The sequence below is a fragment of the Microcaecilia unicolor genome, chromosome 1 (assembly GCF_901765095.1).
Source record: "Microcaecilia unicolor chromosome 1, aMicUni1.1, whole genome shotgun sequence".
Classification (NCBI taxonomy): Eukaryota; Metazoa; Chordata; class Amphibia; order Gymnophiona; family Siphonopidae; genus Microcaecilia; species Microcaecilia unicolor.
In genome coordinates, this window is record NC_044031.1 from 462,840,735 (window position 1) to 462,856,671 (window position 15,937).

The 15,937-nt window shown below is 43.5% G+C and overlaps 1 protein-coding gene and 1 long non-coding RNA gene across 2 annotated transcripts in view; both read left to right on the forward strand.

The window, feature by feature from the left end:
- Positions 1-15,937, forward strand: part of RAB12 (RAB12, member RAS oncogene family) — an 88,970-nt gene that overhangs the window by 24,050 nt on the left and 48,983 nt on the right. The gene's annotated exons all lie outside the window — the stretch shown is intronic.
- LOC115476777 lies at positions 11,204-13,033 on the forward strand. Its single transcript, XR_003943231.1, has 6 exons — positions 11,204-11,852; positions 11,952-12,098; positions 12,219-12,296; positions 12,395-12,453; positions 12,564-12,636; positions 12,729-13,033. It is a non-coding gene; the product is annotated as an uncharacterized LOC115476777 (long non-coding RNA).

Consider the following 15,937-nt stretch of genomic DNA (forward strand, 5'->3'; position numbering starts at 1 on the left):
TAGCGAGTATCCAGGACTTTCCATACCCCAAAAATAAGAAGCAGTTAAGGAGCTTTTTGGGCCTAGTGGGGTATTATAGGAGGTTCATACCCCACTTTGCCTCCATTGCTACACCCCTCACTAATAAACTTCAGAAGGGGTCCCCCAACAGTCTACGATGGGAGGAGGAAGGGCTGCGGGTGTTCAATGAGTTGAGAGTGGCCCTGTGTCAGGAACCCCTGCTGCGAGCCGTGGATTTTGATAAGCCCTTTGTACTGCAAGCTGATGCCTCGGGGGTAGGTTTGGGGGCCGTGTTGTCTCAGGTACACGAGGGGCAGGAACATCCCCTGATGTACCTGAGCCGGAAACTGCTCCCCCATGAGGTCAGGTACTCAACCATAGAGAGAGAATGTTTAGCGATAAAATGGGCCGTGCAGATGTGCCATTACTATTTAGATGGTCGGAAATTTACTCTGGTTACGGATCATGCGCCTTTGAGGTGGTTGGGCCAGATGAAAAATAGTAATGGTCGTCTCACAAGGTGGTATCTGGCTTTACAGCCCTATCAATTCAAGGTGGAGCATAGATCAGGCAAATTTCTGACAAACGCAGATGTTCTTTCGCGAATTGCCAGTACAGGCCAGGAGAAGACTGGCAATCGTTTGAGCAGGGGGGTGTGTGAGCACTCTGGAGGGCTGGTGCGAGGGAAAGGGGATAGTGGGTCTTTCAGCCGGCATCATCCCCGTTCATTCAGCCCAGCTAGGAGAACAGGGCGCCCTCTAGGGATCAAACGGCCAGGGAAAGCTGTAATACAGGAGAAAAACTACACTTCCCAGAAGCCAGTGCAGGGTCAGCTGAACTCCCAGGAGGGGGAGGGTGGAGTGACTGATTGGGAGATGAGGTCTGATCCTGGAGATGGGGAACAGCTGGTGGAGCTTGGGGAGGAGGAGATGGAGTGGAATAAAGAGGAGGTAGAAGGAGAAGGTAAGGAGGAGTGCATGGAGGTTGGAGGGTTTGCTCAAACTTCCTCAGGAAAGGTAAAGGCTTTGGTGGCGGGAGTGTGGCCCAAGCTGTGCATACTTGGAGAGGATAAGATAATCCAGTGGGGAAGCCACTGGTGGAAGAAGCTAACCCATAAACTATCTAAGGGTAGAAGATAGTGCTGATGAGGGGAGGCTACAATGGGGAGCAAGACAAAGGTTTGCTGGGTGTGATATTCTGAGTTAAGATTGGACTGTGTTAATAAGCTGAATGTGGAAAAACTGAACTGACTCTTGCATTCTTGATGAAGAAACTGCTTGAAGATTAAAGCTGTATTAAAAGATGCTGAGAGAATAAAGACCTGTGGTTTTCAAGAACTATAAGACTGCTGGAGTTTTGTGTGTCCCAGTCGTGAGCTGATCCTGGTTGCTGGGCAGCAGTTAAACTAGGACAAGCAGTGCAGCAAGGCCGTGGTTGCAGCTCGTACCGGGGAAAAGCTAGCCAAGCTAAGCAGGGTCGACCCCGGCTCTCACCTGGAAGGGTGACCTGGTTACACATGACTGTATTTGTCTTGTGAAATGTCCATATATATCTCATGCCTTGCACAACAGCATTCAAATGATGTGTGGGGAAGGGGGATACAAATGTTTACCAAGAAATGCAATAAAGTGATTAGCTTGAGGTGGTACACTGACCAGGCTAATAAAATATTTTAAAGATGCACTGTCTTGGGGCTGTGAAAGTCATCCTTGGACACTGGCATTTGATGAGACTGGTCTGTATCTGTACATTTAAACTATGAGCCGGAAAACACAAAACAGTTTGACTTGCCAAGGTATAATCTACGTTTATGAATATTGAATTAGATATGCATCCTACTATTCTTAAGCTTCTTATCTTAAAGGATGTCTCCCCTCTGCCTGAGGTTATATCTCTTAACTTGCTGGTCCCATATACCCCAGCACAATGTCTGCGCTCTCTACCTTCCTTCCTTCCTTCCTGCTTATGGCCGGACATTACACCTGAAACAGCTTTGTTACGCTAGTCCTAAACTATGGAACACGTTGCCATTAGCACTTAGATTAGAATTCTCTTGCTGAGCATTTAAAAAAAAAAAAAAAAAAGATTAAAAGCTGACTCAATTACCTCTAACATATAGCACAACCCCAATTTGATCCACTCTATCTTTGAGATATTATTTGTACCCTGATAAGTGTCTCATTGATTTTATTCCTTCCACCAGGTCTCAGATTCCTATTGTGCTATATACTCTAACTTGTAATTCATTCCATTACTTAGCCCATCCTTCCAACAGCGCCCAGAGCACGATGCAGAATTACATTCATAATATAATAAAACAGTACAACATATAACAAAATTAAATTAAACAGTTCCAGCTTGAGCATTTCCATTTCAACTCATCAAGTCGCTAGGTTAAAACACACAGCCATACGAAATTCCAAAACATCATTAATAGATCTCATAGGAATCTTGTTCCATAATCAGGTTATAAAATAAGAGTAAGCTCGGGTGAGAGCACACTCTAACTGAAAGGATCTCGCAGGAGGTAAAAGAAAATGCCTCTTGCTCTGAGAACGTAATGATCGCTTAGGAGTATAAATTTTCAGCTTATCGGAAACATATCTTGGTGCCATGCCACGAAACACTTTAAATGCCAACACCAGCGTTTTGAAAATGCAACATTTTTTTAAACTCTCCAGTTTTTTTAGGCTTCTGGCATTTGTATACATACACTTCAAATTGTGTTTTTTCCCTACAAGCTGCTTAGAAGTTGATGGGGATAATTTGCATCCCTTACTCTGTACTCCCCTTAAACACTCCTGGCTTTGTTTCTCCATTGTTGAAATCTCTCTCTTGGGCTTCCCCAAATGTCCTGTTTTAAGGATACCCCACTCTGAACCATATGCGACTGGTGGCTCTCTCCCCCCTCATCCATTCTGATTTAAAAGCTGCTCTGTCTCCTTTTGAAATGTTCGTGCCAGCAGCCTTGTTCCATCTTGGTTTAAGGTGGCATCCACCCTTTCGGAATAGGCTCCCCCTTTCCTAGAATGTTGCCCAGTTCCTAACAAATCTAAATCCCTCATCCTTTCACCATCTTCTCAGCCACTCATTGAGACTTTGGAGCTCTGCCTGCCTCTTGGGCCCTGCACATGGAATGGGGAGCATATCTAAAAATGCTACCCTCGATCTGGATTTCAGCTTCTACCTAAGAGCCTAAATTTGGCTTCCAGAACTTCCATTCTGAATTTTTCCTGTGTTATTGGTACCCACATATACCAAGGCAGCTGACTCCTGCCTAGCACTATCTAACATCCTATTTAGGTAACGTGGGGTCCACTACCTTCACACCAGGCAGGAAAGTGACCAGGCAATACTCATGTCTGCAAGCTACCCAGCTATCTACATGCCTAATAATGGAATCATCAACTACAATGTCTGTCCTAACCCTTCCCTCCTGGGCAGAAGCCCCTGGGGACACATCCTCGGAGTGAGAGAATATTGCATCTCTTGGCTATAGGATTACTTCCTATTTCACCAGGGTGATGCTCTTCTTCTAGGACACCTCCCTCCTCTAAGGAAGTACAGGGATTGACGGACTGGAAGTGGAACTTCTCTACTATGTTCTATAGGTCTTTTCTATGTACCTCTGTTTGCCTCAGCTCCTCTAGCCTCAAGAGACTGGACATTTTCCGAGAGTTAGGAGCTCTTTGCATTGAACACACACATATAACCTCTCACCAACTGGGAGATATTATTCATGTGAGACACAGTGCAAAAGACTGGTAGCACCCTTCTCACTTCTGGACTGCTATCTGTATTTTAGTATTGTTGAGTTGTTTGTTTAATTAAAATTTGTTAAGGTACTAAGGATATTAGACTTGTATAAAGAACCTTTAAATTATATGGTGTATTTTGAGATGTGTTTAGTGTTTGCTTCTCAGCAAGTATAAAATTATTAAAACTAGTTACTTGCAGATGAAAATACTCTATAATGACAAACTCCCCTCTTGTTATCCTAATTAGAATAATTGACTATAAATGAAGAGATGTGCTGGGGGTTGGGTGGGAAAGAAGACTGAACCAGGCCCTGCTGTGCCTTCTAGAGGTTATCTGTTAATGCTGTGGACTGTAACTGTTAAGTTTCAACCTCTGACAGAAAGTTCAAGTTTAAAACTGAGGAAAAGGATTTTATATTATTTAAACTAGTTAACAAATTTTGATTTTTTAAAAATCAATAAACATTCAATTTTTCTTTTATCTAAATCGTCAAAGCACAGAGCAAAATAATGTTTACTTACCAGAGAGGTGTCCTCTATACTCTCAGAACTCCTCCAATGTAGTTTTATAGTCAAATACGAGAGACATTGTTCCAATTGCTATACCCTACAGTGGGCTAATCCTCAGGGTTCCTTTTTTATCTCCACTTTTGTACATTTATTTATAGCCGTTGGGAGAGATAGGTCTTTCAATTTCTTGAGATAAGATATATACACAGATGATGTCCAAATGGTCATGGAAGGAGATTTAACTGAAGTTATGACCAGATTATGTATGAGTTTGAGGGTAAAAAAGATGGTTAGAGGATAATAAATTGAAATTGAAGATGTTAAAGAATACCTGCCTGATATTCAAAATGATTTAATTGCTCAGGGCTACCCAACTGCCGATATTCAGCTGAATATCGGCTAGGGCCAGTCAAGAATGGTACGGGGGGGGGGGGGGCAGCATTGGGGAGGAGCCAGCAGTTAGGCAGGTGCCAGCAATATTTAGTGCTAGCACCCACATAGCTAAATGGGCAAATTTAGGATGGCTCAAATGCTGTCCTAATTCGAACTGCTTAGCTATGCGGGGGCCAGCACCCACATAACTTTCTTTTCTATTTCAGCACCCTCCTCCAGAGGACTAAATGAAAGTTATGCAGGTCCCAGCCGATTTTTGTCTGGGACCCACATAAGCTCTAGTGGCTAGTAGCAGGCCAGTTAGCCCTAGATATTCAGGGCCAGGACCTGCACATGGGCCGGCACTGAATATTTAGGCTTATTTTACTGGCCACAGTTAGTGTTTAAAAATCACTGGCTGAATATTACCCCCAAGTTGACCTTTGCTCCTGACGCAGCCATTGCGAAACAAGGAGGCCCTTGTCAGGGATTTATGGTATGCTGGCATTTGGAAAATAAAAAAATGGAGAAGATTGCGCTTTATTTCAGCATGGAACTCTGTTTCTTTTTTCTAGCCTTCTGGCTCACTTTTTGATATATTATTTTGTAAGCCTTTGAATCCACCCCGGTGGACCAGAAAACTTTTAATCATTGCAAATTTGTGTATAGTTTCTTTGGGGTTTTTGGAACAGCAGTTTTTTCTCCATTTTGCAGTTGCTTTCTGCTGTCTCTTTTTACCGGAGCAAAAACCAGTGATAAAAGCCCTTTGAGGGGATTTAAAGGTTGTTTCTGAACCACCCCTGGGCAGTTGTGGTTTTATTCATATATCATTTCACTTGCAATGAAGAGATCCCTTCCCTTTGGCCATTTCTAGCAAAATATTTTGACATTTTCAGTTTTGAACCTTTTGCTTTCCATATGTTTGATAGTGACTATTACCCTCCTTCCCCCCCCCCCCCCCCTTACATGTTTGGGGTTGGAAAACATCTCTAGTGAACAACTTGGAGGAGTGAAAATTGGGAGTGAGGTACAGGTTAGTGTTAGGTGTGATTATAGAAGAAGATGGAGTAGATCAAAAGCAGGTAGATATTACTAAAGTGGCATTTTGGAAGCTGACAATTAGGCAGTTAAAACCGTTTTTAGATATGCAAGCTTTGTAGATGGTCACATACACTTGATACATTTGCTTGACAATTGTGTGCTGTATTTAGAGATTTCGTGGAAACTTCTCAAACAGTTGCAAAGAATACAAAATGCAGCAGCTGCATTTCTCTGAGGAGGGGGAGTAGATGGGAAAAGTGCATGTCCTAGCCTTAAAATTTCATTTGGTTATTGGTAGGGAAAGTTGCGTGTTTAAATTGATGATTCTGGTAGTTAAATTATTTTACTTTTCAAACACTTGCTTATCTATTCAGGGTAATTTGTCAGTGTGAACCTTCTCATATGCTTAGATCTTGAACTGAAAGCTTATTATTAATCCTGACTTTGGAATCTTGCCCAAAAGTGAAGTGGAGACATGAAGCTTATAGAGGTGTATTTCCAGAGCACTTAGACTTACAAAGTTCCGTAGTAACCCATGGAACTATATAAAGTCTAAATGCTTTGAAAATGAGACCCTATGTAAAGTGCTTTGAAAATGAGCCCCATCGTGTGTTAGTAAGTCCTAGTTTATTGGAATAAACTGCCAGAGGAGTTATGGTAAACCATCCACTGGGCTCGACAGTTGTGTGTTTCGTTCACTAAAGTGAGGAGGGAAGCCTCTAAAATTTGGCAAAGTATGTGGGTTTAGTGATCACATTGGAATAGTAGAGAATCTTCCTTGAATAACAACCTTGAATAGTTTTGTATCACCTGCTAATTTAATCACCCCACTCATCAATCTGATTTCCATATCATTTATAAATGTTAAATAGCACCGGTCCCAATACAGATCCCTGCGGCACTCCACTGTTCACCCTCCTCTACTGAGAGAATTGGCCATTTCACCCTTCCCCCTGTTTTCTGTCCGATAACCAATTCCTATTCCACAGAAGAACATTGCCTCCTAATGACTTTTTAATTTTCTCAGGAGTCTCTCATGAGGAACTTTGTCAAAAGCTTTCTGAAAATCCAGATACACTACATCAACCGGCTTACCTTTTTTCATGTTTATTTATACTTCCAAAGAAATGAAGCAAATTGGTGAAGCAAAACTTCCTTTGGCTGAACCCATGCTGACTCTGTCCCATTAAACCATGTTTGTCTATATGTTCCGTAATTTTATTCTTTATAATAGTTTCCTCTATTTTCCCAGGCACTGACTAGGCTTACCAGTCTGTAATTTCCCAGATCACCCTGGAAAAGTTGGCGTTACATTGGCCACCCTCCAACCTTTAGATACTAAGGATGATTTTAATGACAGATTACCGATCACTAACAGATCAGCAATTTCATGCTTGAGTTCTTTCAGTACCCTGGGGTGTATGCCATCCGGTCCAGGTGATTTATCACTCTTTAACTTGTCAGTTTGTCTTAGTACATCTTCCAGGTTCACTGAGATTTCTTTCGGTTCTTCCACATTGTCGCCCTTGAAAACTATTTCCTATACAGGTAGATCTTACACTTTCTTCTGTAAAGACTGAAGCAAATCATTTCTCTGCTATGGCCTTGTCCTCCCTGAGTGCCCCTTTTGCTCCTTCATAATCTAATGGTCCCATGGTTTCTGTCACAGGCTTTCTGTTTCTGATGTATCTGAAAAAGGTGTTACTATCAGTTTTTGTCCCCACGGCAGATTTTTCCTCCATATTCTCTCTTAGCCTTCTTTATCTGTATCTAGCTTTACACTGCTTATGTTGCTTCTTATTTTCTTCGTTCAGATCACTTTTAACCCTGGTGTGTGCTTTGTGTGTCTGTGTATCAGCATATGTATTGGCTTTCAGTGTGTCTGTGTCTGGAAAAGGAAACGAGGAAGGCGTTTTAAAAGGTGGAGTTTCCTAAGTGCTATGTTGCAGTTCCAGCTACTGCAGTAGACTGACGTTCATTTACTACTTTTCCCATAGAAATGCTTTATGGAACCTCTGGCTGATCTGTCCCATTTTCAAACTCGATGTGTCTTTTACCGGTTTTTCCTCTGAGTGGATTGGCTGTTCCTTCAGTTGGATCTCTCCACTTCTGTTCTGTCTGATACATTCAGCTCCCTTACTTTGGCCATGTTCTTCTTCCGATTTTCACTTCTATATCCGCATACGTATTAAAACTGTCGCTAGCAGTTTAGTTAGTTATAATCAGATATAGCACACTCCTTGACTTAACCCTTTAGTGTCCAATGTTCCCGTAATAAGCCATATGGGAACAGATTGATGGGAACATTGGACACTAAAGGGTTAAATTTTTAATCCCACCGTACTTTGGGCACTGCTTTGCTACATCCCATTTGTTCTGTCCATTATTAAAATGGGCTTGGGGTGGGGAGGGGGGAATCCACTTCTTATTTCTAGGATAAGCAGCATAAAATCTGTTTTGCTGTTCTGGGATTTTGCCAGGTGCTTGTGACCTGGATTGGCCACTGTTGGAAGCAGGATACTGGGCTTGATGGACCTTTGGTCTGCCCAAGTATGGCAATGCTTATGTTCTTATGTCCTCTGTGTCCCCCTCTCTCCCCTTTACCCCCCCCATGTCCCGCATATCTCTCGCCCCCTTCCCTCTGTGGACCCAGTGTCTGTACCCTTCTCTTCCTTCCCCTGTTCATTGGATATCTCTCGTTTCTCCACCCGCCTGCCCCCTCCCCAAATCTGTGGACCAGTATCTCTGTACCCCTGTCATAAGGTCTCTCTTCCCTCCGTGGACCCAGTGTCTCTTCTCCTCTCTAATCTATCCAGAATCTATATACCACAGAATTCGATAGCTCTTAAGTGGTTTGCAATACATGAATAATCACATTACAAATAATAAAGATAACAGAGAATAGTTATAAACAAATTCAGTTACACTGACATAAATTTCTCTAAAAGGTGAGTTCAGCCTCAAATAAGAAGAATCTAACCTAAGCTTCAATGGAAGATCATTCCACATTAAAACAGAGAAAACAAAAAAAGAAGCATTCCAGTGTCTACTATATTTTAAACCTAAAGGAGGAGAAGAGAACAATGTACAGCGATTCTTAGAATGGCGTGTATTAGTGATAGAAAAGAAAGTAAAATCTAATTGAGTAACCAAGGAGTCATATGCAAAACCGTAAATGACTGAGTCCTGCATCTCCCCTTCCCCCTCCAGCAGTCCTGTAAAGTTGCCTGGATAGCAGTCAGCAGCCCAAGAGGGTTCCCTCCATTTGAGCAGGCCTAAGGGCCTTTTGCAGCCGCGTCCTGCCTTCACAGAAAAGGGAAGGTAAATCAAAGGAGGTGGGACACAGCTGCAGGAAGACCCTTGGGCCTGAATGGAGAGAACCCGCTTACACGGCTGATGGCTATCCGAGCAAGTTTACAGGACCACCTGAGGAGGCAGGGGGGAGAGAGAGAGAGAGAGAGAGGCTGGACGGTGTGGGGGGGGGGGGGGGAGGTAGATATGCTAGACTCAGGAGAGGTGGGAGGGAAAGAGATGCCATACTCGAGGGAAAGAAAAACTGGGCCCATGGTAGAAAGGGGTGAGAGGTGTTGGACTGCATTTGGAGAAGGTGGGGTACGGGGGAGAGATGCCAGAAGCATGGGAGGGGAGAGGAGAGAGCAGTCAGGTGCAACAGGTAGCACAGTTTGCCATGGCTTTTGGTGCCCCCGTCATGTTTACTGTGCTTTAGCGTGTTGTGCCAGGCATACTTTTCCATATTTGACCAGCAAGTACAACCCCACCCAAAGACCTTATTCTCCCCCCCCCCCCCCCCCCCCCCCCACTTCCTTATCCTATGCAGGCGAGACTTGACCCTTTCTCCCTTCTAATTGACTAAGTTCCACTCAGTATTGGATGGACTTCGTCTTATTCCAAATTAAATATAAAATGGAATAGTGAAGCCAAATAATTGTAAGAATCAGAAAGCTCAGGTCTTCCACCATCTTTATTTAATTTAAGACCTCCTGTTTATCTTTCCCACTCATATCTAGCAAAGTCTGCAATAGGACAGCATTAGGGATCAAAAGTGCATATGCCTTCAACATTCCTGCAGTAGATGCTTACTTTGCTCTCCATAGAAGCTTTTTTTTTTTTTTTTTTTTTTTTAAAGATTTTGTAATACCGTAACTATTAGAGTGGCTTTCCTGGCTAATCTGCTTAACTCCTTTTCTATCTCAGAAAGGCGGTATATCAGATCCCATCCCTTTTCCCTTTTATTTCCCTGTTTGTTGTGGACAAGCCTAATAAACATTTGTATGATATTTAAATGAGGCCAAGTAACGGTTGAAGTATGGGCAAGCATTTTTGACTGCCCTTCCAATGAATACATTTGTGTCCTGTATAGAGGTGCTGGAGCCCTGTGAATTGTAAATTTTCACACCTGCAGCATGTAATTATAGATTCTTCCCTCCACTCTCCCCTGCCAACAGTCCACTTCACTGTGCCTCTGTCAGTAAGGCAGATATGCTCTGAAAGCAGCCAGAGCTAGCAGTTGGAGGTGGCTATATGGAAACATTTGTAAGCCTGTGTTGACAGCATTCCCTCATTTAGGGGCCTTTTTACTAAGCCGCGGTAAAAAAGTGGCCTGCACTAGTTTTGGCACATGAAATTGGCGTGCTAGGCCACTTTTTACTTTGGCGAGAAAAATACCTTTTGTTAAATGAGGCAGTAAATAGCCGTGCGCAAATATTAAAATGAGTGTGTGGCTATTTACTGCCTGAGCCCTTACCACCACCTAGTCGGTAAGGTCTCACGTGCAAATCCCGTAGTAATCGGACAGTGCACGGCAGTCCATAGTGTACAGATGCTTCTTGGAATTCTATTAGCATTGTCTGGGTGCCAGCAGCATATGCCTGTCCATATATTACGATGAAAAGCTGCCATCCCCAAAGCAGAGAGAACACACACTGGGGCCCATGCAGAAAGACATGCAGTCCAGCCATGTGCAAATGATTCTGTAGCGCAAAAACATTTTAAGCACACTTAAATTGCGCTGTTACTAGGAGGAGATGACTGTACAAATGCACATTTGTTTCGCGCTGGAATAGCAGCCAGGTTGTGTGGCTAATGGGGAAAAAATGCTGCCTTCTTGCATTTACACTGTTATAGTTGATGGCCAAATTAACAAGATATGACAGGTACGTCTATAGTTTTGGTTTTTCACCCTGCATGTAATAACTGCACTAAAATTTGGTTCCTGCATAATTTTCATCAACTGTTAGCCTGCCAGCCATACGTTTCTATTTGTACATTACAAGAATGCTGGTACATGCACAAATGAGACAATTGTTCACATCTGTTTCAGAGAGATTTTACTGCAAAACTCACAAAATGCTCAACTTAAAAAAAAAAATGAATATAGTGCCATAAAGTGCATGCATGCCATGTGTACATGCCATGAAGGAAGGAAGTGCTGAAAAAATGTTGTAAATACTGAGATGTATATAAAGCCAGATGGCTGTGCATGCTTGTCCCTTTGTCTTCGTGGCACCTTGCTGTTCATATTGGCAATTTTAGGGAGCCATTTGTGCTGCGTGTTTTCTGCTTAGTGCTAGTTTCTCCTGAGTTGAGTGTTGAGCTCTATGTATGTTTTTGTGGTGTGTTTTGTCTAACAAGCTTTTTGTTCATTTGTTGGTTTTTTTTGTTTGTTTTTTTGGATTAGCCATGGAGGAGAACATCCTGCAAGGGAGCTCTGTTGCAGGAGAAGCAGTTGCAGAAATTGTGATGGGGAAAGAGACAGCGGTAACGAGCAGATGGGAATGTGCGCACAGCACACTTCACTGAGCAGGAAAACTGTACCAAAGATTCTGCCTGTGGTGAATACCCAGGCTTATTTCTGGCACAGACATGTGCTGGAGAAAAAAGGAGAATATAGGAGCGTGTTGCAGCAGAGATTAGTTTGCCTGGGGTGAAGAAGCATGCTGTCAGCCAGATCACCTGTCGTTGGTGTGATATGTGCATTGAGGTAAAGGAAACAAAATGGCAAAAAACATTGTCAGACAGGTGGGGTGCCACCATATTTGCTGCAGCTGACGCCTTTTGACTTGCTGGTGAGGGTGACTATACAGCCACACATTGTGGTTGGCTTGTCTCATGGTTGGGCACATCCGGAAGTGCCCACAGATGTGGAAACTGGTGAGTAGGTTGTATGGAGTATCTGGGTGATTATATTAGTTTGAAAGGGGGAGAGTGGGGCATCATTTAAATGTGTGTATGCATGGTTATTATTGACAGGATCATGTCTGCAGGAGGGGATTTCATGCGTGGCAGTTGTAGACGGCTTACCTGCTGCTGTAGGAGCTGAAGATGGACAAGCCAAAGTGGGGTCTTCTATGGTCCACCAAGAGAATGATGACAGTGAGCCTGTAACGCTAATAACTTGTGAGTCCCCTTCATATTTTGTGGGTCTATTTTTTTTTTTTTTTTTACCTTTTCAGTTGATGTAATATGCTTGATTATTCACGGCACCTACTGTGGTTTTCATCTGTCTTTTCTCAACAGGTACACACTGCAACATGGGATCATCTTCAATCTCATTCCTTGGCTTTGCCACTCCTTTGGCTCTTCTCCTTTCTCCTGGTAAGCTGTGGCTCTCATTTCTCTTTCCTGTGCTCCCCCTGATGTTTGTCAAATATTGAACCACCCCTAATGCTCTTTCCTGTTTGTATCCTTCACAGTTGCCTTAAACACTATCATCTCCGCTTCATCTATCCCCATTCCTCTCTTGCTGGTCCAGGTAAGTTGTGGCTGCCATTTCTCTTTTATTAAAAAACAAAAAAAACTTCTCTCGCTGTTTTACATACTGATGCCACCCCAAAAGCTTTCCTTTTTTTTTTCTCTACACAGTCTCCCATCACAGTTTGATAGTACCCCTTGGTACCTCCGAGTTCCGCCGACACACAGACTCCCTCTCTGCATGGTAAGTTGTGATTCCATTTTCTTTTATTTTTATAATCTCCTCCCTGATGAAGCCATGCACCCCTGATTATCTTTCCTCTTTTATCAACACAGGTCTCCAAAGATGCTTCCCCTGCCCTACTTTGATGCTGCATTCATTTTCTGATTAAGAGTTCCTAACATGTGTAGCCTCTCATGTTCTTTTCTTATCTCCACAGGGTGGCCTAGCACTCACAATTGATCTGCAGCTTGTTAAGAAAACTGACATTGTTAATGACTTAAATGTATGTTACATGCCTAGTAACTACAGATGTTGAACATCTATTAAACTCTTAAATAAGGAAAGTGCTAGGTCAGCGTGTTATATGTGGTTTCTAGATATTTCTTGAAATGTTCTGTACTTGTTAATAAAACTGTTGTACCAGCTATTGTTACTCATTGCTATGACAAAGGTTTCCATAACTTTATATAGAAAATACTTATTAGAATTAAAGTATCCTGTGTCTATGTATGGTGAGTAGGGGGTTGTGTGTATTTGCATAGATTTGTGACATTGATGCCAGCTCAAATAGCCCTTGCCAGTGACTCCCCTATCTGTCTGTGTCTTGGTACTTCACCATTAATGGGAATATCACATATGAAAAAAAGATTTAGTTTGTGTTTAGGTGTAACCTGAAAAACAAAATAATTTCCAGAGACTACAGTTGAGAAGTATGGAAAGTTATCTGAGAGAAAGGGGAGTGCTGCCAAGGAACTCTGAAAATAGCAATATCTGCTCCAGTCCTGAGTATTAAATTGCATCCAAACAAAATTTGTATAAACAACATCCAAACTTTAGTAAATTGAGTTCTACTGTCACCTGTCTAGAATAAGCTGAGATATATATTTGTACTAGTAAAAAAAGGCCCGTTTCTGACAGGAATGAAACGGGCGCTAGCAAGGTTTTCCTCAGATTGTGTGTGTTTCAGAGAGTGTGTGTGTGTGTGAGTGAGAGAGACTGGGTGCGAGTGTGTGTGAGAGAGACTATGTGTGAGTCTGAGAGTGTGTGCCAGGGGCCCTCCTCCTCCCTCACAGGGGCCCCTCCCCCTCCCTGTTCCAGGGTTTTTTACCCTCCCTCTCAGTTTCAGGGTGCATCCCCTCCCTCCCTCCATGTCCTGCCAATAGTCTTGTTCTTCGCCCCTGTATCCCCATCTCCTCTACTTCTCCTGCCCCTCCCCTCTCCTCCCATATTGAACCCAAACATTGGCAGTTTTTTCTCCAGAGGATCTGTTACCTAACCCAGTCTCCTGAACCATAGCCCCAACAGTGATTCCTCCCCCAACCCCTTGCAGCATTCCATTCAATCTTCCATACACACTCCTTGCCTTTCCATTCTACCATCAATATTCCCTGTTCATCTGCCCCCATTCATTCCATTGTGTGTGTGACTGCTACATTGGTCTTCCACTGCTGTCCTTGGGTGCTTTCAAATCCTGGGTGTCTGAGGTGTGAGATGGTCTGTGTGCTTCTGAATCGTCACTGCTACTTGATTTGCCTCCTCATTCTCTTTCCTGTGGTCAGTTTCTGTCATTTAGTGTGGAACCTGTGGGGTCTCACAGGTTTGCTGGAGAGAGGCACTGCCAGGCCTTCAATCCCAGCTTCCCTGACTGCTATGAGGGCCTGTTGAACAGTTTTTACGGTGCGCGTGCACTTCTGAGACAGCTGAAGATCTGAATAACCCAACTTCTTTTTAATTGAGCACCTGTCGCGGTCCTCACCTGGTGTGCATCTTGGCCGCTCCCCGCGTCCTGGCCACTGCTTGGCGCCACCTCCGTGAAGGGGAGCATCAGCCATGCTGGCTGGGCCGATGCTCCGACACCACACTCGTCGCCTTGATTGTAACGCCGGCCATCATGGCGGTGCCGGTGCGTCGCTGTTGCCAGTGGTGCAGTTTGGAGTGGCAGGCATTTTGGCAGCGCCGGTGCTGCAAGGATAGCGCTTCTCTTGCGGGTGCGGGGCCCGGGAACTGTTGCCATGCCTCCGATGCCCCGGATTGGCCACTTGCATCCTGGCTCCACCTCCTGACCCGTTCCTTCCTTACCTCTCGTTCCGTTGGAGGTTCCAGGCCTGTGAACGGTTGTGTTTGTCGGCACCTGGGAGGGGGGGGGGGGGGGGGCGACGCATACGCACAACAGATTGTTAGGGTCCCTGCTCCCGATTCGCCGGCGAAGCTGTTACATGTACGCAGTTTGGTTGTGACGTCATCACGCTCGACGCAGGGGCATGTCCGAAAGACATGGTGAGTAGAGAGGCTTCACCACCATGAACTTATGAACCCTTTAGGAAGTGGGTGGAGCTTGGGGGCTTCATTCGAACGTTGGGGTTGCGAATTATGTCTGGATGGGACATGTCTGGGGGCGTGGCTGAGGGCGGGTGTATGAGTGAGAGTGAGTGGTGTTGACAGGCTACAACAGTACAGGGCTTCAGTGTTTCCCTGCCACACTGTGAGCTTCAGAATTGGAGGTGAGAATTATTTATATAGATGTGTGTGTGGATATATAGGATATAGATAAATAACTATTTGACAGACCTTGTGATGGTGTCCTATACAAGTCCGATGCAAAAAACAGAAGAAACCAGTCTTCACAAAAAATCAGATGACAAACAAAATAGCGAAGATGACAAAAAATTCAAGAAGACGACGCTTCTAATGTAAATATAATAAGACCAAGTTTATTGAACATGATGTAAAAAATATAAAAATTAAAATAAGGAGGTGGGTGAATGAGACTCGACACAGCTGTGTTTCGGCCTACCAGGTCTGCATCAGGAGTCTTTTCACCATAGGAAAGCTCACTTCCTATATTTACATCATCTAATCCAGCAATCTTTATTTTTGTTTTTCAAAGATGATGCAAATGTTTGTATTAAAGCATCTGTTCGATACACTTTCCAATTTTCTCTCAGAATACGTGTATCACTGAGTGCGGACCCAAATCGGGAGAATTGAACGAAGCTAGTATCGGCGCGTCATTATGTTTATATTTATTTATTTATATTTATCTTTTTTATTTCATGTTCAATAAACTTGGTCTTATTGTATTTACATTAGAAGCGTCATCTTCTTGAATTTTTTGAGTCATCTTTGCTGTTTGTCGTCCTATGCAAGTCCACCAGTAGCTTAGGGGTAGATCTGGAGTAGAGAATGACACGAGGGTGGGGATAGGGATAGAGCTCATGAGGACAGGGACAAAGTTTGTCCCCATGTCACTTCCTACTTTGAAGCCTGTTAATGAACTGTACAGTTGTTTATGTTTGATGCAGACAACAATATTTTTATTTTT